Below are 24,012 nucleotides of genomic sequence, written 5' to 3'. Positions count from 1 at the left end.
CGAAAGCTGGCAGGCGACTGCCGTCATAGCAACAAATAAAGTGGACAGCTCTAACGACCGGAAATAAATGGCCGCGGTTTTCGGCTCGGTCCCACTGGCAGCTCCTGGCCTGACCGCAAATCGCGTCTCCAAGTTATGTTGTCGGAGATGTCGACGGGGGACTAGTTGGTCCGGCTCTGCAACAACTTTATCGAGATATCCTATCGCCATAACGACCAGTTATGTCTGCTAAGGTGAAGGTTTTCCCCCTTTATATAAAAAAGCAAAGATACATAGATAAATAGCGCCAGCAGAAAAAAAGTTAATACAACCATACAAACTATGGAATATGGATAAAATCAATGATCTGCAAGCAAACAATACGAATTAAAACAGTTTCTTCGTTTCTTTGGAATGATGTATGTTTTAGAAGCAATGATCCTTCAGCATATGTATATTACGAACACCTTAAAAAGCTCTTCAGACAGCAAACCGTAAATCGATAAGAGTTGCACCAAGGCAGTCGACAACAAAAATAGCAAATGCCGCCAAAACCCAAGCTCTACAAATCGTGTTAACTCTGTTGCCTTGAAAAATGCATGCAAGCAGACGATCGATACCTGCAAAGAAAAATACATTGAGATAGTGAAAAACAAACTGTTCTGATCTGTAGCAAAAGCAGCTGATTTTTATAAGAAAAAAATGCCATTATTGACTGGGAAAGATGTTTCCATTGCAATAATTGCAATTGAAACGGAAAAGGTAGACTTTCAATGGAATAGATTTTAAATAGAATTTAAATGGAAAAGGTAGACTTGCTAGGTCAGATGTTTGCATCAAATTATACCATAAGTCTACAAGGAAAAACACTACCGACAAAGAGTTCTCAAAGGCCAATAGTATTAAAAAAGTGTGCCGTCTTTCTGACTCAACCGTTGGGCAAATTATTTTCTCTTTCATACAAAAAAGTTTTCTTTCGTGGAGACTGAAAACTTATGCGGATTAAACCAGTACTCAAAAATATAAAAAGACTGTACATCCGATTGCTTTAGTACCGACAATCGCCAAGGTGATGGAGAAACTTGATCAACCAGTAAATGTTGGCATATCAGGAGTCCACTTGCATTATTAGCGCCATCAGAATGTTTTTTGAAGCCACAAATCTACTGACGGTCTGTTGTCCTCTGTCACGTATGTTTGAACCAACGCTGTCGAGAGAAAACAGGTGCTCAGGATATTTCAAAGGTATTCGGTTCAATTGGCATAAAAATCTCTTAAACAAACTCAGATTCATCCATCTCTTGAGTTATGAAGTTCTGCACCCAAACACAGTTTGAACCTGCAAACTAAAAGAGTGATCCAGAGATAACTGGAAGCTTGGATAGTTTGACGCATAAAAGAAGGTGGCATACCTGACTTTATTTTATTGATACGTTCGCAATAAATGCTCTTCTGAATTGGTGCACCTAGCACGCAAGCTGGCTATGCATACAAGATCTACGCAACAGGCAGATGCGACTCATGGATATCCAATGCATCTGCCTAGAATTTCATTATATCAGGACTCTTTTTTATGGAGAAGTGCAAGTCTATGGAATTAAGTTTCAAAGTACGTCTTTCCTGAACATTACGACTTGCAGAACTTATAATAAATATCCACAAAGACACTTGTAACACTGATGCTACTCGCGATACTCGAGTACCATAAAGCTTGTTCTTTTGTGCCAGTGTATTCCATGAAAGAAAAATATTTTAGGGACAATGTAGCATTTTAAAATTGTGCCTTTTTGATCACAACAGGTTAGCCTTTGGGGTACATTTAATGAATCAATATTTTTGGCTCGCCCTGGTAGGTTCAACACTTGAATATATTACACATAGAGATAGCGGCTAATAATTTTAAGTGCATACAGTGCTATATTATCATTATTGCTGTTTACGTACTGAGAGCAAGTAAGTAAGTAATAAGTGTTTTCAGTTAAATGAGCTCCTATTTTCTTTTGTAATATCATAAGAGAAACGTAAGTTTGTTTTTAATATTTCATGTAGACTCTTATTTTATAACCTGTTTAAAAATAGACAAAACTGCTCTTGACAATGGCAACAGCCCAAACGTGTTGAGCCAGTGGAGATTTAAATTTTGTATTTTCTTTCCCGTAATTATTTAATATTTTCTAGACATGACCACCCACCCTTTCCTTAAAGAGATTCAGGCATTGCCTTCGGTAACGTTAACGCGTATGTTGAATCGCTTGTCTGGATGGCCAGTTGAGGTTGACCTCTGCGTCCTACGCAGATGCATATTATAATGGATTTACTTCATTATCTATTTAGACGTAAATAAAGATAGAACACATGTTATCGTATTTGTATATTACATAGAAAAGCTTTAAAAATTCAAAAACCAAAATTACCTGATAGACTAAGCCAGAGTCAGGGTCTTACCTGAAATGAAAGAACACATTATTAAAAATATGCTTGAAATGAAATAAATAATAATTAATCTTATATTATAAGAAACTATGCTGTTAATAAAATGTGACTATTTAAGCATCAACAGCTCAAGATAAATCTGTAGTATCCTAAAAAACAATTACATTAATCCTATAATTAAAAATGTAATAATAAATAATGTGTGCCATTAAAAAAATGCAACATTTAAGGGGTACATCTTTAGTTTATTATGCAACGTCGACTTCTCCGAGCTAAAATACATCGATGTTATTAAAGTCTATCTATTTTAACTATCTATAGAAATAGATGGACTTTGATGTTATCTTGAAAAATACAGAGAAAATCAGAAAGTATCAAAACCGTGTTTTATCTTAAATAAAATACCCTGTCCGAAATTCTAGGAAATAATGGGAAAATTTTAACGAGATTGACTAATGTCACAACAACTTTAATAATCATTAAAATGCTGTTAAACAAAAATAAAAATTCTAAATATTTTCGTGTAAATTTAAAAATGGCATTTCTTTTTAATACATTTTCATGGCCACTTGATATTCAAAATAATCATCCATTACTCTCAAAGAGACTTAAGTATATGACCAAAGGAGGGAGAAAGTAAACTCAAAGTCCAAGTCTCATAAATCAAGCGTCTATTAAAGTTTACGCGTTTCGTCGCATTAGGGCATCATCAGACCTAAATAAAATTATCAAAATTAAATTATTCGGAACAGAACGCTAATTAACAGAAAAGACATACCTATCGAAATATAAAAATCACACACTGACTCATACTAACATAAATAGAAAAAATATAAAATGAAATAAGTTTACACCATCGTGTATCGTTATTGATTAAAATATGGAATTTAAAACGCCAAATATCACACCCAGTACAAAGAAGATTTTTTTCAAAAAATGTTTTGATTTAATAGGGATCGAACCAGGGACCATTGGATCTGAAGTCCGAAGCATACAGATCGTGTTATCGTGAGCTACGTATTACCCAAAATAATGGCAACACCCCTTGGTTGCGACTTGCAGGCGGCGGAATTTTTTGTTTTTATTTTTTGAACCGGGAGTCAGCAGACCTCACTTTGCTGAGTTATTGCACGTTGCATTAATAATTTTTGAGCGTTATTTTCGTGTTTTTTTCACTATGGCTGTTTATACCCCTTCCCAAAGAGTTTAACTAATTAAATGGTTTTATGGAGGCAATTCGGCAGTACAATGTAGAGATTTGTTTTCAGAGACATTTGAGAATAGACCGATTCCTTGTGCAGAAACGGTTTTAAATGTGGTTACAAATTTTGAGACATCTTTTTGTCTCCAAGATTATAAAAAATGCCACACAAAACGTCAAGAACCGCCTGTTGAAGTGGTCCAGGATATAGAACGGCGGGAAGAAATGGTTTGCAGTACCCTAGAACTTGATTCGACACGGTCCACTAGAAGTGTTGGAGAGGAACTGGGAATGAGCAATAAAACTGTTACTCGTATCTGGAAAAAATATGGGTACAAATGTTTTAAGTATTCAAAAACTCAGGAAATATTTCCTGAAGACCAGTGGTGAAGAATGGAATTTTGTGAAACCATGATGGAAAAGGCAAATGAAAACAAATATTTTTTAAAAAATATTTTGTTTTCTGAAAAAATATTGTCTTTTCCATTACATGGCAAACACAATCCTTCCATTGTTCGTTATTGGTCTCAGGAAAACGAGCACAGAAGTTTTCAGTTTCGTACCTAGTATCCTCAGAAATTGAATGTTTGGGCAGGTATTTTGGGCGACAATGTTATAGGGCCATTTTTTATTGATGGCACTTTAAATGCTTAAAAGTACCTTGAGTTGCTGCAAAACCAAGTTCTTCCTGCCATTTAAATCCTACCTGATGTAGACCTGGGATCGATTTATTTTCAGCAAGATGGCTGTCCTGCTCATAACGCGGCTAGGGTAAAAGAATTTTTAACAAATACTTTTCCTAACCGCCTTATTAGTAGAACTGGCAATATTAAATGGCCTCCTAGATCTCCAGATTTGTCTCCAAATGACTTTTATCTGTGGGGTTACCTTAAGCAGACCATTTACAAGCATGAATTTAGTAGGCCAACAAATTTAGAGGAGTTGCGAAATAAAATTGTCGAAAGTGCCAATTCCATTTTACCTGAAACTCTTTTGGAGGTGCGAAATAGCTTTTACGATAGGTTAAGTTTTTGTTTAGCGAAAGAAGGCGGTTTATTTGAGCCTTTTATTTAAAAAATGATATGTTGTTAAGTTTGTTTATTAGAGTTTTATTTCTGATTTTTTATTATATTTTTATCAGGGTTAATATTTTATTTTTTATTAGAATAACGCTTTAATTTTCATTATGCAAAACACAGCATATTAAACATTTTAAGATTACAATTCTATGCGGGTTTTACACATTGTCATGTCTGTAAAACCATTAGAATAAATATTTTAAAAATTCCTGGATTTTCGCGTAATATTTTGGGACATTTTGTCGCCAAATTACGCAGCTTCCACGAAAGTCAGATGTTTACTAATTCCGTCCTCGCAGTGTTGCCACCCTCGACCATAATAAATTCGGTAGAACGCTTTGTAAAAAATCGGTAGATTTTATTAATGCAACTATAATAGAACGTATAATTTTGTATTAGATAATGGTGTTTCTCTATGAACTTGGATCACAGAATATCACATAAAACACTCTGCGCGCTGATTTAATGTATATCTTTACTTCAGAAAAGTGCTGTTACTAATTTTAGTTATTCTCATTTTTTAAGGCATTAAATGTACTGTATTTCAGCTCTAATTTCTTATAGCCCCTTGGAATAGCATATTTAATAAAGACTTATGTAAGCGAGCCTTAACTATTAATATATATTATGTATTTTGGATGGACAATGTTAGGTTTAAGACGTTTAGTCTTTATTAAAATTATGTGTCAGTTCAAGTGGCCACATTAACCTTATTTAAATAAGGAATTCAGCTGAGTATACTAGAAAACAAAAGTCTTAATTGGTTTATTAAACTGTATAAATTAAGTTAAAAGGAAAGAACACCTAGATAAGTGAAATAATCTGAAACAAAATTAATATAGAAAAACAACCTTTTCATTTAGTCCACATCATAAGAGTTTTTCCCTTTTAAATTGGCATCTGTAATTTTTAAAATAAGAAATGGATGAGAAAGTTATGACATATATCTTGGTCAATAAATTGTTTAGTATATAGAAGGCCAGAATTGCAAACGGTATTAAATACCTGAATATCATGTCCTGATTTTATCTCCTTAATAGATTGACAAACTAACCCAACATTACTACTAAAATCAATTCGAAGGAGAAAAGATAAAACAAGAACAATGGATGGTATGGTACCTTGTTTTACCTTTTCTATAAAAAATAATAATACAAGCTTCTGTAAAAAAAAAAGTTTTTGTCTCGAACGGGTGTTAAATAAGAATTTAATATACTTGCTGTCACAGAAAATATGTACTTTGGACCCTTAAGTACATATTTTCTATAGGTTAAAATTTGAATAGGTTTTAAAATCGATTTAATTGTTTGTGTTTAAATTATCTATTATTTTTTAAGGAAATAATCAAAAAAGGTTTGAAGTACATTAGCTACTATTTGTATAACACATGTAATTTAGGAGATTTTGACAACACTTTCGAGGAACAACCAACGAGTCTGAGATGGATGAAGTAACTTATGGATTTTAACATTACAGAAATTTTTAAAGTCTTTGAACGCAAAAAAGTCTTTTTCGCTTTGGACTGCTATTAAAATAATTACTATTTCTTGCAAAATATTCTATATACATTGGGAGCTTATGGAAAGCATAGGATGCACAGAGATGAAACTAATGGCATATATACTTCATAGCAGATAATCTTGGAATACCTACCATTTTGCATAAACGCCATCACTTTAATGGGCACCAAAATAATATTCGCTCTATGTGAACTAAAAAGTTGGCGCTAATACATTTAGACAATAATGCTTTAAAATTATTTTTCTTTTAATCAAGCAGGACAAAAAATATTTTTAAGATGTATAGTGTGTTATAGCGATAATTATGATAATTATGGTGATATTGTGATTTTAAGTACTTTTTATTTGAAAAAAAAATCGATAAAAGACTATGACAATTCGGTATATCGTAAAGTGAAAGGATAAATCGGTAGATCTACCGAAAAATCGGTAGAGGTGGCAATCCTGCGTCTTCGGGCCGGCCGGGGCGGTGCTCTGTCGCAGGCACTCGTACATGCGCGACGTCGCAAAATTTCGCCTCTATGCGGTTTGCTATAAGTAACGAACAAAAACACGATCTGTATACCTTGTCGCCAAACCGGGGTAATGCAACACCACCGGAATAAAGATCAATCTTTATTTCGGTGGTGTTGGGTAATGATGAAGTATGCGAATAATTACATTGTCATTATATGAGACAAGATTAAAATTTTTATTGGAGATTATTGGAAATGAGATTAGGTTCGAAATTAAAGATATCATTGACACAATTTATTATCGGGCTTCTCTTAGCTCTTAGAACTAGTTTTTTGCCTTTTCCAAGTTATGACCAGTCGATAAAAGACGATTTGCAAAGGCTGACTTTGGTTCTTTAATATCGGTGTTTTTACAATTGTTGAAAAGACTTATATGTTCTTTCACCCTAGTGAAAGGGGAACGAAGAAGCCGATCGCCTTGCAAAAAAAGGGGCTCAAACACCATACTATGGTCCAGAGCCATACTGTGGTTTAATTAAGACCCACATCACCGAAGACCTAAACAAGTGGGAAAAAGAACAATTGCTGTCGCACTGGAGAAGAGCACCAGGACTAAGACAGGCAAAAAAGTTTATAAACACTTCTAGAAAAAGAGCTGAACAGCTCCTAGACATGAACAGATCAGACATCAGAACAGCAGTCGGACTCCTAACCGGTCATTGCCCAGTGAAATATCACCTAAAGGCAATAGGTATAACAGAGGACGACCAATGTAGATTCTGCAGCAATGCCACAGAAACAGCAGAACACCTGCTCTGTGAATGCCCGACCCAACTCTGCAAGAGGCTCACCTGGTACCTGGAAGGGGTACAACCAACACCTCAAGAAGTGGGACAACTACCTCCCAAAAATATAGCTTTGTTCTAAGACTTTTTGAGACAAACTAAGACAAGTAGAGTTATGCACAAAATATCTCACAGGTAGCAGTGCTGAGCGGCGGATCAGCCGAAACGACTCCCTTCTCAATCTACAATCTACAATCTACCCTAGTGGTGGAAATTCTTCTACCAGACTGACCAACATACACAGCGGCCACTTGATATACCGGATGGAATTGCTAGAGATTTCACTTTTTATTTTATTTGTATTCACATTATGTTTTACCAGAATAAAATTGTTTTTTTAATTACTGTTTTAAAGATATATTGCACTTGCATACAAAAAAAGTTTTAAAAATAAAAAGTAATTTATATGTAAAAGCTATCTATCGATCTCTCCCTCTTTCTTAAAAGAAATCTTATACAAAATCGCAAAATACTTGGATATTTTATTGGTAAACAAATTTATAAGATTTTATGTAAAACTAAAGCCTGTAAGCCCATTACCAGCCTTAAAAGAATTTAGATTTTTATAAAAAATATTCAAAAGCTTATCAGCTTTCATATCAAATAAAAATCAATAAAACCATTAGACAAATTTAGATGTTTGTAAAACGTTTGTGACAGAATCAAGATATTTCTTTGGTAAAAAAGCTCATTGACTTTCATATAAAACTAAAAATCAACAACCTGCATTTTTAAAACACAGATTTATATAAAGTATTTAGCAGCATCAAGATTTTTTCAATGCATTAATCTAAGATCCCAATGGTTACCCTGTATTTAAATTTAAATCATCAATTGTGTAAATATGATAAGAGTACGTCATACATAACAAAGAAAAATATAAAATATGACCATAAGCCTGCCTCTTTATTAAGTTTTCGAGATAAGCAACGGTACCGATCAATCACAATGACTCTTTAAGAAAGGTAAATGTAGCAATACCGAACAAAGAACCCACTCATTATAAAGAATACCTTGTTATTTTTCATGCGTATATGCCTTTCTGGATTTCGAGATATTTAGCTTTGTGTTCGCTTCTCCCAGATCGTTTATAACCGATTTCTTTGCGCAGCGCGATCCAGATAAAGAGGGAGATTTCTTTTATGTTTGTGTATGAGGTAAACTGGCTTTATTTGCATAGGATATATGATATTTGGTTAAAGTATATACATATACGTGAGTTCCTTAGCTGGTATTAGGCGGTTTTTTAAATATATACAATGTCTATGTAATAATAAATAAGGAAGTTTCTTAGGAAAAATATTTATTCAATAGTCGATTAATTAAATTTAATCTCATAATGAAAAAACCTTTTGCGTAATTTTAAAAGGGAAAAAATGTGCATACAGCAACTGATTAAATATAGGGATCAAAGACTTTCATCGGGTTCGTTCCGTCCGGCATATTTTCACCCACTTTCGCAAACTATTGGAAATAACTGGCATCAAACTTAAAACATGATAAAGCACTTTACCCGACTACGAATTTTCAAGCGCTTTCCGATAGCCCGAATAATTTTCAAATAGTTCATTTAACCTGAGCAACCTTTTTCGTCAACCCGATCCCCGCTGACGATGGCTTTCCAGAAGTTATTTGCCACTTTGAAAACTTTCCTCTGTATAACTATTTCTAAATAAAGTGCAGTCGAGTGTCAACTTTTTTTAAATTAAACATGACACCAAGTATATTTGCTTTATATGAATATGATTTTCACTTGTTTTGAGATTTGAACCAAAAAAAATTAAAACATACGTATCAGTTCTTTCTAATTAGGCTGCTTAAAACCTGCTTCATCTTGAGATAATAATTATCAGTTAATAACTTGAGAAGAACAATGTCAAAGAAGTAAACTACTCCTGCAGGATAATTAAGTAACTCAAATATTGATCGTAAAGACCTCTTGGAATATCCTACATCTTAAGTGATTATTAGGAGAGTTTCCTAAGCTTTAGTTGTTTGTTGTTAACATTTGTCATTATTAAAACACATTATTTATGCTAAATATTAAACTTATATTTAGCGACAAAAAGGCACCTGTTTTCAAAGCCTTTTTTTAAGGGAAAGAAAATGACAAGTGGTCTGTTTAAAGCAAACCGTACATCGCGCATTTTTTTAATGTAACAAATTTGGGTCTTGCAATATTAACCTTATTCTAATATTATTTTGCTCAAACATAAATACAAATTACTAATTATATAGCTATATTACCCACCTGAATAGATTTAACTTTCAATACAATAAAATAAGGCAAAAATGGCTAAAACTGAGAAAACATGCTATCTAAATCAAATCAAAATATTGAGTGGCGTATTTAATCTAGATCGAGAAATAAACACAAATATAAGTTTTAAAGTTATTTAACAATATCTATAATGATTCGTATATATAATAGTAATATATACTAATCGTTAATGTCAACAGATAAGGGATAGATCTTAGCGATAGGTTTCTTCAGTATGCCACGAGAGGTTTTAACGGACACTATTCGACAGTGTCATGAATAATTATTAATTTGTAGCGACACGATTTGTATATCGATATTGTCGCTCCGCTCCATTCAATCAAATTCAAACGAAACGATGCAACTCGCTTAGTAGTTTTATCCTTTTCTCTCGTCCGATATATGGTTGCATCCCCGTGTATCTGCGATTATTCGCTTGCCTTCAACGGCCGTGCAGTGGAGGGAGATGGAGTGTGCCTCGTTGTGTCGATTCCCGCCAGCCGTGTGCGTTGTGTGAGTAAGAGGATACGAAGAACGTCGTTCTGCGGCTCTCTCGTCCTCTCGAAGGCGAACGCGAGTAGTAGTAGAGAACACATGGATGAAACTTGTATGGTGAAAATCGGAATCGTATATCGGCCATCTTGCTTGGCAAAATTGACAGGGAGCTGACAGACAGTTGTTGACATTGACTGATAGAACATCATTTGTCATTGTCATACATACCATTTGAGTTTGTTTTTCATTTCAATGAATGCCAGCGTGGGTTGAGTTTGCTATTTGTTTTTGTCTGACTTTTTTTCTAAAAAGTTCTCTTTCAATATTGGGAGTAGTGTTTTAATTAATTTGCGGCAAGCAATTCCAGGTTTTTGGTAAGAAAATCTGATTTTATTTATTACTATTATGTTTTTGTATTGTCAATCTTTAGTCTTTAATAAAATCAAATTCAGTTGATTTCAATGAAGAAGTTTCACTTTTCAAGTATTTAATTTTTAACTTGATTATTATAAATACATATTACAAAATGTCTGGCCTTTCATTTTCTATTCAACAATTAAAAATTGATTGAAATTTTCATGATCTTGATGTAAGAGTATGTATATTTTAAATGTTTCTGAGAAACAGTAATAAAAGATTTTTTAAATGTCCTTCAGTTCATTTTACAAGAAAAACATGGAGAGGGATATGCAATGTAAATATTATTAAGACTTTGAGCTATAGAATTTCTTCTGATCAGTTCTCCACAAATTTTAATAATGCTGATACCCCTGGCTTTATACACTACAATACATATTTATTTAAACATTTATTTTGTCTTTTTTTACATGAATCATTTAGTAAATTGATTTATAAGGTTTGCACTGTCTATTTTTTTATTTTATTTCCTGCTCGTATCATACCACTTCCTGTGTTCACTGAGACAAGACATAGGTATAGCGGCCAAGAGACCTGAGCACCCGGAATGGATCAGAATTAATGTTTTTCTTACATCATGTTTTTTAAAGAGTTTCTTTTTATTTTATGTAAACATCTATCCTTGAATTAAGTTTTTAGTAATATTATAGTTCCAAGATATGTTGTTAGTATTATAAGAGACCAACAAATTATATTCTATGTAAGTGACATATGTTTATACTAAAAAGTTGTTTTCATTTTGAAAGAGTTTATTTTGTTTTGTCGATGGATATATTGTTTCTTTCGATAATACTCTGTTATAGAATTTTTAATTAATATATATAGATTATAATTTAAATAATTTTAAAATCTGTTTAATTTTTCTTTAGGAAACAGATACAAGTACATATTAAATAAGAATAATTCATCCTCTATTGACTCTGTGTGTGAATAAAATGAGGATATTATTAACCTAATGGGAATGCCTTTAGATGTATTATGAGAAAATAGCACAAAAATGTTGACCTTTTCTAATCTGTATAAAATTAGGGTAGTTCCGTGCTAACAAAATAATTTTAAACATTTTTAGATTAATTCTAATTTATATAATGTCTGTTATAATGAATTATTGAATATTATGTATATCATTTTAAGTATTTTTTTTTCCAGGAAAATTAAATAATAAATGTATTAAAGCAAAAAAACATTGTTTTATTTCCATTTGTCCAATTGGTGTTATGCCGTACACTATGTTAGTACACTTTCGTAGATTATTGCAGTAAATTAACCTATTTAGATATGTAAAATAAAGCTGAAATTTTTTTTTTTGTTCAGATCAATATCTGATGCTAACACCTAAACAAAAAGGCTCTTTTATCTATGAGTAACCTTTTTGATTAGGCGTTTGCTTTAGATATTCCGATTAAATGATAAGATTGTCAGATTAAATAGAATGTGATTTCCCGCCTTAATTTGGCCACGCCTTTCTACCATTTCGATTGGTCCAATTAGACACGTCAAACTGTCAAGTTAGTTACAACAGTTTCCGCTGCCAAGTGAGAGGCCGCTAGCTGATTTGTCAGAAGAATTTCTTTCAGTTTGTATGCAACCACCACTTCTCTATATATTTGTGTTCTGTGGTAGAGAATAAGTTTTTGCTGTAACATAAGCTCTGTAACCCGTAACTGACTTTTTTTCACGATTTTGAAATAGATTACTAGCGTAAAATGGATTAGTAGTTTTCCTGCAACCTAACACAATCAAGAATAATAATAATAATAATAATAATAATTTTATTTAATTTTGATATTTCTTTCCTCACTATGAGAGAAACCTCTTTTCTTCATAGAATAGTGGTGCTAGCGGATAACAGATACACACCCTTGAATCTCCAGTAGTAGGTATAGCAGAACACATTACTGTAACAAGATCAGAGCACACAGCCATTAAAGTTAACACATGGAAGCAGAAGGCAATACACAGAAAGCATCCTCACGAACTTAATGCGCGTACCGGAGACAATTCAACATATAACATCGGGATGCACATCTCCATCAGCTGCCGAATATCTGCACTGACATAACTGTATGGCAAAAATTATTCATCAAGAACTGGCAAAACTTTATCATCTAATTGGCGAAACTTGCCCGCATTACCAGTACAAACCAGAAACTGTACTTGAAAATTACGACTCTCGCCTCTACTGGGACAGAACTGTTTTGACCGATAGGACGCTGACTTCAAACAGACTAGATATAATCTTAATAAACAAAGCCCAAAAGAAAACCTTTCTAATTGACATAGCAGTGCCAAATACCAATAATGTCCTAGAAACGACACCGACACACAATGAACTTGCTAAGTACGCAGATCTAGCTCACGAGATAAAACAATAATGGAGGCAAGATAATGTATATATACTCCCTCTAGTTATTTCATCCACGGGAATTGTCCCTTTAACACTATCCAAAAACCTTTACGCATTGGGTCTTTCCTTCTGGACGATTGTCACTATACAGAAATCTGTTATACTTAATACATCCAACATTGTTCGAAAGTTCCTAAATCTACCATAGCAAAATTCATCTTGCCTTCAGGCCGATGAAATTGACAACACCGCTATCAGCGAGCTAAAACAGAATAATATTAATAATAATAATAATAATATGTCTTTATTAACAAAAAGCAATATTAATCTTACAATATTACTTAATACTACATTGCCAAAGAAGGCAAAGATTAGCTTAAAGCTATACTCTTTAACTCTTAACCTTCCTAACAATTACAGTTTAAATGGAGTATATAAAAGTATATATAAAGCATTTATCCTCTATAAAACTAGACTATATTTTGGATTGATTTAAAAACAAAAGTCTATGATATTTCCTATACACATTTAACGAAGTATTTAATATTGGTTTACAAGTATTAAAGACCTTAACGGCATTATAAATAAAAGATCGTTCGAACAGAGCCGTGGAATGGTGCGGCCTGGTCAAGATATTGTATCTAACATTTCGAGGGTGAACCTGGTTTCTTGGTATTAACTTTTCAAAAAGATATTCAGGACTTTGACTAACATATAAGCGATAAACAAAAGTAGAAGTGAAGAATTTGAATAGGCAAGGTAGCGTTAGCGACCTCAACTGAAATATAGAGTCTGTTACATGATTAAACTTTCCGAGGTTAAAAATAAATCTACAGCAAGTATTCTGCACGCGTTGCAGGCGGTAACGATTTATTTGGTCTAAGCAAGGATAATAAACTATAAGGCAGTAATTTAAAATAGATAAAACAAGAGCCACTACGAGTTTTTCCTAGTTTTAAAATGTGTTTATTGCCATAAAGCATACGCATGCGTAAATAACACCTCTGCAGAAGAGTATTAACATGTTCCTTAAACCTTAAAGAATTGTCTATTTAAAGTCCCAGAACCTTCACAATATCAGAGAACAAAATAGTTTCGTTATCCAATTGAATGTTTCCATTATATTTTTATGTGATCCTCGGTTTGAAAACAAAACCATTTTTGTTTTATTAGGATTAATGACAAGGTTATGCTTTTTTGAAAATTGATTTATTACGTTCAGATCAGCGTCAATAGTATCAGCCACGTTATCAAAATTAGCAGAGCCAAAATAATGTATGTATTGAGTGTCATCAGCATACTGATGTATTTCAGAATCTTCAACAAGACCGGGTAAATCTGAAGTATACATATATGAGAAATAATAATGGGCCTAGGATCGACCCTTGTGGGACACCAGAAATTATATTTTTCGAAGCAGAATATTCATTATTCACCCTCACCTTCTGGGTTCTACGCCACAAGTAAGTTTTAAAAAAGGAATATTTCAGTTTCGCTATAAGCAAATTATGATCGATGACATGAAATGCTTTCGAAAAATCAAGAGCTATCATAATGACTGAAATCTTTCTGTCAAGAGCTCGCATGATATTATCGGTGACGTTTCGAGGTAAACTAGCTATACTATGATGTTTTCTAAAACCAGACTGATGGGAAGGGATGCTATTATTTGACATAAAAATGATGACAGCTGCATATAGACTATTCTTTCGAGAACTTTGAAAATTACGGAAGGCAAACTTATCGGACGCAAATCTTAAAAACCTTCAGGACTGGAGGATTTGGAAGTCGAACATACCACCAACTCAAGCCAGGTTCTGGGAAATCCTACCTCCAAACAACAATTTACAATATGAGTGACATGATCCAGAATATCAGGGAGACATAGGTGTAACATACGTCGAGTTATGTTATCCACACCAAAGGCATTGGACCTAATATTTTTTATAGTTTTTTCGACAGTATTTTGGTCTACTAAAGAAAAATGATAATTATCCTCGGTAAATTTATTACTAGAAGTAGAAGTTGATTTTGTTTACACATTTATTAGATTTATTAAAGACGCTTACAAACAAAATCATTTATTTCATTTAATATTTAAAGTTTATAGACCTTTCCAAAATTTTTTACCAGTTTTGTCACTCTCCAAGCTTGCAAGATATGCAGCTTTCCTCGTCTTATTGATGCCAACGCAAAATCGCGACACTCCGTGTAACATCTCCAATTTTTATATATTTTAGGATTTTTAGATATAGTATTCATTCCAATAACGCGTCCAAAAATGATGATAAATCTTTTGAACATATTGGAACTTTAAGAGACGATGTTAACATCAAGATCTGGCAAAGCTGTCAATCGTCTCCAAATCAAAAAAAATGGACTGCTATTAATACATCTTAATTAGTTGGATTACTATTAAGTGGGACCAATAGGTACAAATTTAACATGGCTTCACTTTAGGATAGCAGTGGTACTTTTAAAAGTTTTATATTTATCAAATAAACTATTTAGTTTCATGAATTTTATTCATTTTACTTACAGAATTATTTGCAGGCAATAAGCAATTAATTACAAGCAAATATTTTACAGGCATTTCGGAGTTTATCCTAATTGGAAAGTCCGTGTTATTTTTCCTAAGAAAAGTTTTTGAGCTTAGACAATGTTATGACCATTAAAATAACCTTAAAAATGGCTTGGAAAAATTGAAAATGTTAAAGTAACCAAAAAAAAAAATTGGAAAGTGTAAAAAATGACGTCATTTGTGCCTGGAAAATAATCAAAAAATTACTTCGACTGTCTGGAATAAGTCAATAATTACCTTCAAATGTTTGATAATATTCTTAAATGACTATCAGCACCTACAAATTACCAATTGCCATTGGGCAAACCCTATGCTAGTTTTAATTTGAAAAAGCGATTTTCAAAGGTTAATGAAGCATTTACCCATAACACGCTTTGTATTTATTTTGCAAGCCTTCATTTCCGCTTCCTATAGTCCGCCAAAGTTGAGGGCGCGAGAGGGAATAAACTTCCTACTAATCCCTTAATCCTTTGCTATGCCGGTGCAAGAATTATTTTTTAATTCGGAATTGGAAATAACAAAGTTTGTGTCATGGTCGTCAAACTATATTAATGAGGGTTTGCCTCGACGAAATATAAAACGTCTCAAAGTAGAAATAAATGCTTTAGAAGTTAACTCTGACACTGCACAATGCACCGCAGTCCACTTTAAGATTTAATATGAAGGGGACCAGCATAGTTGACTTCCGTAATATGGAATGCAGAAGTAGGAGAGATGCATTCTTGAGGCGGGTCAAACATTAATTATCTATAAATTTAAGTTTTGCTTTAAAACAATTTAAGCATTTGTGAATTGTCTACCTTGCCAAATTTCGTCCACCAATTGGCTAAAAATGTTCACGAGTTGAATCAAGTAACTAAACAAGACCCGCATGTAATAATAGCATATGCTCAAAAGAAAACAACAATTTTTAATTTTCTTGGCATAATCCAGGTCTGATCATTCCAATCCACCACTCACTCTTAACATTAATATATGTGTTAAGAGCTATCAAAGGGTCTATACGACATTGCTGATTTTGCAACAGTAATGAATATTCATATGAAAAGGGTTCCTTCTGAGAGGTTACAACCATTTTTTTTAAAGAATCACTTAGGTCTGTTGTGAGTGGGGCACCTTGTGTCCTTCCACTGCATCCCTAGGTCTATTGTGGCTTGAAGAATCACTTAACTCACAAGTTGCTATTAGTGGGCCATTATGATTTGTCTAAATTGCAATTATTATAGAATAGTAAAAAGTAAGCATAACTCAGCTTTAAACGAAAAAAAATTGAAAATATTTAGGAATAACCTGGCAAGGGTAAATTCTTTCTTTAATTCAGGTAAAACTTCAATTTTGGTAATCGACTTGGGCCACTGCTAGCAATCACGACTCAGCCAATGACCAACATTTCATCACGTTTTATTGTTAATTAAATGCTGAGAGAAACATCCTCTAGACAGTATATCCGCAGAGTCGTTTCTTTACTCGTATGAGACCTGATGCCAATCAGTTATTTATTTTCTGTAATTTAAAGAGTACCAACTTACTAGTTATTATTTGATTATTTTCAATTAGATAAAAGCTTTACCAACTTACAACCAATGCCAACCAATAATTCGTAAATAAGCTATCCTAGATATAATTCATTCTAATATTTCCATCCATTATCCCAAAAATACAGTTATACAATCTACGTTTGTCTCCAGCAATTTTAAATCCGCTTTTTACCAATTTGACTGAACTATTACTAGCTCAAAGTGCGATCCAAATGATATAATGGACGAGGATGATGTAGTTTTTAGGCTTCTAATTTCCGTGGCGAATTTCCCAATATGATTTTACCAGTTTACATTCGATTTCTAAGTACCATTTTGTGTTGGTGAGTTTTTTAAGCTTCAGATGTTTGTAAACTCTTTTTTGTTATAAAAATTCATTATTTATGCCAAATTTCAAACTGACATTTAGCGACAACAAGGCACCTACTTATAATGCCATTTTTACTCGAGAGAGAGTGTGACAAGTCTGTTTGCAGTAATCTGCACATTGAGCACCAGATAGTGACGGCTTCTGAAAGTAACAAATTTGGATGTTGCCATATTGACTTAAATTTAATATTATTTTTCTTATACATTAATGCAAAGTTACAGTGAATGTGCATGGAGAAAACAAAATGGTTCGTTGAAAGGTTCGTTTAATTAAAAACAATATATTTGTGCAGTTATCTGGCTAATATTTGGACGAGGCTATTTTCACTTAATTTCCGGTTGTTTTTATTTAGTTCACTTTGACTTCAATAATACAATAAATTCTATTTAAATATTTCAAAAAGCTTATTAGTCTATTAATTTATTTCAAAAATAGTTCTATATATTATACAAATTTAAAAAACTATTTTTCAGGAACAGCCGATATACAAAAATTTCAGTTTGTTAGCTTTAGCCTTTAAGTATTAATATTACGTTTCTACAATACTCGAAATACACAAGTTGAAATAATAAGCAATTATTTTCATATGATTATTATAAAATTCTTACTATACAATTGGATTAATAAATAAATCTTTAAACCTATTATGGATTTTACTCTTTTTACTATATTCCACCAGTATTTTTTTTACCTCATTAGTAATTGCTTTAAAGCAGCCCCATCAGCAAAGTGTATTACTCTAAAAAAACATATCATGGCAAAAACAGACATTTAAAAAAAAAAGCTTTTTTTTACGTAACAAAACATGTGTATCTCAGGACGAGGAAAAATTTGATTAATTTTCCTGGGAGGGAACAACTCTATACAGAAAGAAGAATTGAAAGGGCTCTTCGAATCCTTTCAACCCAAAACAAATTTATTGAAAGAAAAAAAAAGACCTATTGTATATATAGAAAAATACAATAAAGGAATCATATAAAACGCCTTTCAAACGTTTTGTAAACCGTTTGGGTAACAGATTTACTAAAAGCCTTTTTATCAGTTATTAAAAGGTTTTTTTTTAAATATTTGTTTTAATAAAAAGATATAGAATATAAAGAAATATTTTAGGAAATAGATTCTCTTAGTAATAGATTTTACATAACTCTAAAGTAATTGTCAATAAATATAATCAATAAATTATTCCAATTCAAGGGCCAGATTTTAACGTGCATCTTAAAGTCATTTTAAACTTTGAGATGCAAAACTATATTTAACCCAGTTCTTACACGTTCTTATAAAATTCGAGAATAGTTTTATAAACTAGCGTTTTCAATAATAGCACAATAGTTATGCCATGAGTCAGTTATTTTGTTACTAAGTCATGTAAATTCAACTTTAGTATAGTATGCTGACATACAATGACAAGTGTCAATTATTATGGGAGGTTAGGTTGAATTGCCAGGGATTATGATTAATAACAATTGAGGGGGTCAGAAGCCAAGGGGTCCAAGTACCAAAACGTAAATATTGAGAAATTTCAATTTTAAATATTTTTACTTATTAAAAAATCTAGAACCCTAAAATGCATGAGTTATGTATTGCAAATTTTTTGTTTTGCTTATACTTATAATTTAGGATGGATTTTGAAAATGTATGGGCTTTATTTTATTCACAGGGCCGTACTATGGTACACGGGTGTTGTAACAATTTTGAAAAAATGCCACATAATCATTTATTTTTGTAGATAGGTAACTCGATAGGTAGTAAAAATTCTCAAATAATAGAATAGACTTTAATGAAAAATAGTTACAGAAGGTTTTGTATTAATATTAATCATCATTTGATTCAACCATGTCACCGAGAGTATAATCTTCATCGTTTCGCCCGTTTGTTTGATGGCCTGCATTCAACGTCTGTCCTGGATTCAACGACTTATAGAAATCATGGTGTATTGGTACATATGGTAGAAGTTGCATCAAGTTATTGAATTTTGCTAATTTTATTTTTGGAGGACTGTCATATAGAGCAGGTAGAAGAATTTTTGAAGGTCTACCACGCAAGGCAGTTTTTTTAGAAAGATCCATTTCTTCAAAAGGAAAATCACTATTATAAACTTCTTAACCCAATCATCGGGAGTAAAAACGTGAGTTAGCCGTCTCTTTGCTTTTTCAATAATGGCAAAATCTTGATCGCATTCCATAAAGGAATGTCCCGAAACCAAAAAACGGTTCGATATGGCAAACTTTTTGGCAAACTTTCAATATACTTCAGCAAACATGACATGACTTCTTGAGAACCTTTCGACCCTTCACCTTCATGCCACATGTACATATTACCAATTCCGGATGATAAATCGTGGATTCTTAGATTGTAAGTCCATAGCTGGCGCAAATAATATACTTTGCTGCATGTCAAATGCGGAGTGGGTAAGGTTTTTTGTAGATCAAAACAAATAGCACGTTTTTCTGGACACTGTCTTGCTGATTCCTTGGCGGCGTTTTTTAAATTTTTGGCTGCTTCAGCTTGACGTAGATGACGATCATGTTCTCTGGCAACGCGGGATCCCTCTTCAGATTCTGGATCACAAGAATTTTTCTGAGTAATGAACGTGTCACACTTTGTACATGTGTTTGAATATGGCCGGTGAAAAGCTAAGTTGAAATGGGTATTAAAAATGTCGCGGTATTTGCTCAGCTTTAATGATCGGGCTTCTTTTTCGTGACAAAATTTTTTGTATAGCTTGTACATTTTTGTTACATTTAACTTGGGAGACAAATACTTGCGATTCGGATTGTCTTTTCTAGTATAATTACTCACAAATTTTGAGAATGAGTTTATATGCGGTTTTGCTAAGTTTAAAGACTCATCGTCTATTTTATTTGCTAGGAACATGTCTTCCCCTTTGATCCGTTTGGACGACTCCAGACTCCTTCTTTTTCTTTGTGGCGTTATAAAACCGCTTGCGGCTAATATCTAGAGTTCTCAGAAAAAACTCTTTGCATACACGTTTATTTTGAAGTTTTATCACAGTGCAAATACTCTTTTGTCTGGTGATTTTTAGACGGTGCATTTTTGGAGCATTATTTTGTATGCATGATGCAATAAAGGTGCTCTGTAGATCCCATCCATTAGTTTTGTTTCCAAGATTCCAATAATCAGTAAAAATTGTGTTTCTAACTTCCTCCATAAAATTTTCTGTACACTTGTATCTGCATGTATGGTCATAAGCCTTAACACATTTTGCATGATGTAGTTCACCCTTGCGACTAACGTATTCCTGGCTACTGTTTCTTCGAATTTTCGAACAATTTCTTTTCCATGTCGCAGTTTTACGAACCCTTTTTCTGGACTTCCCATTCCCAGCTTCATTCAAGTTTTGCACTTCAGCATCATCGCCACCACTGCTACTTGGAACATAATCTCCATCTATATCAGAGTTGTCGGAGAATGGAAGACTTGTTTTATGCTTGGATCTCTTTGCCACCAAGTAAATGTATATATTAAGTTTTGATTTCTGCACTTAACTCGATATTGTTTCGCCTCTGACTATTGGAATAAATGGAATTTGCCTCATTGCGTTGGCTCAATTGATGGTAAACATGTACGAATTAAATGTCCGGCCAATTCAGGAACAATGTTTTACAATTATAAACAATATTTTTCCATCGTTTTACAAGCTGTGGCTGATGCCAACTACAAATTTCTGACCATAGAAGTGGGTGCATATGGAAAACAAAGCGATGGAGGAATCTTTCAGTCGTCACAAACATATGCTTTGTTAAAAACTGAAAAGTTTAATTTACCCAAGACAACAACATTACCTGATTCAGACATAGAATTCTCGTTCTATTTGATTGGAGATGAAGCATATCCGTTGACACATTTCCTAATACGACCATTTCCTCGAAGGCAACTCACAGATTAAAATGAGAATTTCAACCGTAGGCTATGCAGAGCTCGGAGGTGTGTGGAATGTGCATTTGGTATTCTAGTGGCTAGGTGGAGAATATTAACGAAAGCAATAGAGACCGACCCTTCTGTATCAGAAATCATAATTAAATGCGCTTGTTTGCTACACAATATTATAATATACCGAGAAGGAATCCATGATTATGATATAAACAATCACGAACAAACTTATAGTGATATGATCAGTCAGCCTGCCTCACGTGTAAACAACAGAGCGTCAAAACAAGCATATGAATTAAGAGATATTTTGAAATCGCTGGTTGATTTGTTGTTTGTGGACTGTATAATAGGCCTGGTTCGGCAATTCTTACGTTCCATTTAAACACCAAGTAAAATCATTGAACCTTACGTTTAATAATGAACAAAAATCTAAATAAGAGTAATACATTGATGTCGTAAACTTAGCAAGAGAACAAAGAAATATATTTATAATTAAATAACCATAAATCGTAAAATTGGCAGAGCGACGAACACCCTTGCGCTTTTAAGTTCTCTCACCCCCTGTTAAAAATAAATCTAATTCCTTAACCTATAAATACACACGTCGATTCGTAGAATACCTAGTCCGTCCGGATCGCGTGAACAGATTTCGGCGCATTTTCACCCCGCGCACCGCACCTTCACAGTAGCAAATTCCCATGTTGCCGGCTATTGGTAGTTTTCGTGTTTTTAAAGGAAACAAACTGAACATCGCGCCCACCTTGAAAGTATGCACTTTCAACAGACATCACAACAACCTTAGTTTGTCGGAAGCGGACAAATCTTCGCAAATGAGCGCTTCATAAATCCCTTCTTCGTCCTTATAGTGGCTACTCTCGGTACACCGTCAGTCCCAGGATGCAAGCTTTCGATCCTACCAAGTGACCATTTGCATGGAGGAAGACCATGATCCTTGATCACCACAAGGTCGTTCATCTTCAAAATTGTGTGGTTGCTGCGCCACTTCAACCTTTGTTGTAGCTCCGAAATGTATTCGCTGGACCACCTGGACCAAAAGTGTTGCTGAAGTTTCTGGATGTGCTGGAAGTGTGACAGCCTATTGTCAAGGATCTCCGTAACCTCTGGATCAGCAACTGACTTAATTGGACGACCAATCAAAAAGTGGGAGGGTGTCAAAGGTGTAAATTTGGAAGGTTCACTTGAGAGGGGAGATAAAGGACGTGCATTCAGAACAGCTTCGATCTGAACCAATAAAGTATAAAACCTTTCAAAGGTCAAAGATGCATTACTTGCAATGCGCTTTAAATGAAACTTAGTGGCCTTGACGCCAGCCTCCCACAAACCGCCGAAATGCGGTGAGTGAGGAGCAATGAAGGACCAGGCGATACCTTCGTTTTCAAAAGACTCAGTCAAGTCATTAACGTCACCTTGTAAAAATTTCCCTAATTCATATAGCTCATGATTGGCTCCCACGAAATTACTCCCATTATCGGAAAACACCTGTGCAGGCCTTCCACGGCGCGAATCGTCTTAAAGATGCTAAAAAAGCTTCTGTTGTCAGATCCGACACTAACTCGAGGCGAATCGCTTTAGTGGTGAAGCACACAAATAAGCAAATGTATGCTTTAGTTTCTTTAAAACCGCGAACCTGTCTATCTCGAATTAGGAATGGCCCGGCGTAATCAATTCCCGTTGTGAAAAATGGCGGAGCTGGCGTTATCCGCTCAACAGGCAAGTTTCCCATTACTGGACTAACGATTTGTGGATTAGCCCTAAAGCAGCGAACGCAATCATGAAAAACTTTACGGGCTAAATTACGACCTCCTATAGGCCAAAACCGATTGCGAACACTAGCTAAGAGTAACTGAGGTCCCGCGTGTAATAACAAGACATGTTCCCTCTGAAATAACAGTTTAGTTAGCTGATGGCTAGCTGAAAGAATTATAGGATGCTTCTTTTCGAATTTATAGTTTTAATTCGCAAGCCTGCCACCCACTCTAAGAATTCCCTCGCTGTCTATAAATGGATTTAGCTTGGATAGGTTGTTACTCTTGTTTAAGGTTTTCACCATTAAGTAGCGACCACATTTCAATTTGAAAGGTATTATATTGAGCGATTTTGACAAGACACAGAAATGCGCGCTTGATTTCATTATAGGTTAAAGGAGTTACAATTCTCGAAGGTGGAGACTTTAAACAGTTGTCCCCATACCGAATGCAATATACGCTGTAATTTATTTAAACTAGAAAAATTATTCATGTCTATGTATGGAGCTGTGGTTTTAGCAGCATGCGTTTCAACAACGATCTTTCGCAATTCGGGTAAATTATGGTGCGGTGTCTGAAGCTTAGGCCACGCGGATTCGTCAAGTTTTAACCACTCTGGACCCGACCAATAGATTTGCAGAGAAATAAGGTCAATTGGTTTTACTCCACGCGATATATGATCTGCTGGATTATCAAGAGTTGGTACATGGCGCCACTCAGAAACACTGGTAAGTTCTTGAATGTTGTGTGATGAAGTTTCACAATTCATCCTCCAGCTTAAGTTTAATTAGTAATTAATATTTAAGTACCTACATAATTTAAAATAATCATACCA

The 24,012-nt window shown here is 33.9% G+C and overlaps 1 protein-coding gene across 7 annotated transcripts in view; it reads right to left on the bottom strand.

Moving 5' to 3' along the window:
- Positions 1-24,012, bottom strand: part of LOC126744524 (tyrosine-protein phosphatase Lar) — a 1,889,525-nt gene that overhangs the window by 1,031,148 nt on the left and 834,365 nt on the right. Inside the window, exon 3 of one of the 7 annotated variants that reach the window (XM_050451980.1) lies at positions 2,394-2,424. The exons of the other annotated variants lie outside the window; for them this stretch is intronic. The gene's annotated coding sequence lies outside the window, so the exon portion shown is untranslated. The remainder of the gene's footprint in view (positions 1-2,393; positions 2,425-24,012) is intronic. 7 annotated transcript variants of the gene reach the window in all.

Source organism: Anthonomus grandis, chromosome 1, assembly GCF_022605725.1.
Source record: "Anthonomus grandis grandis chromosome 1, icAntGran1.3, whole genome shotgun sequence".
NCBI classification, from domain to species: Eukaryota; Metazoa; Arthropoda; class Insecta; order Coleoptera; family Curculionidae; genus Anthonomus; species Anthonomus grandis.
Note: the sequence above shows the minus strand (reverse complement) of the source record. Positions and strands in the feature narration are given on the sequence as shown.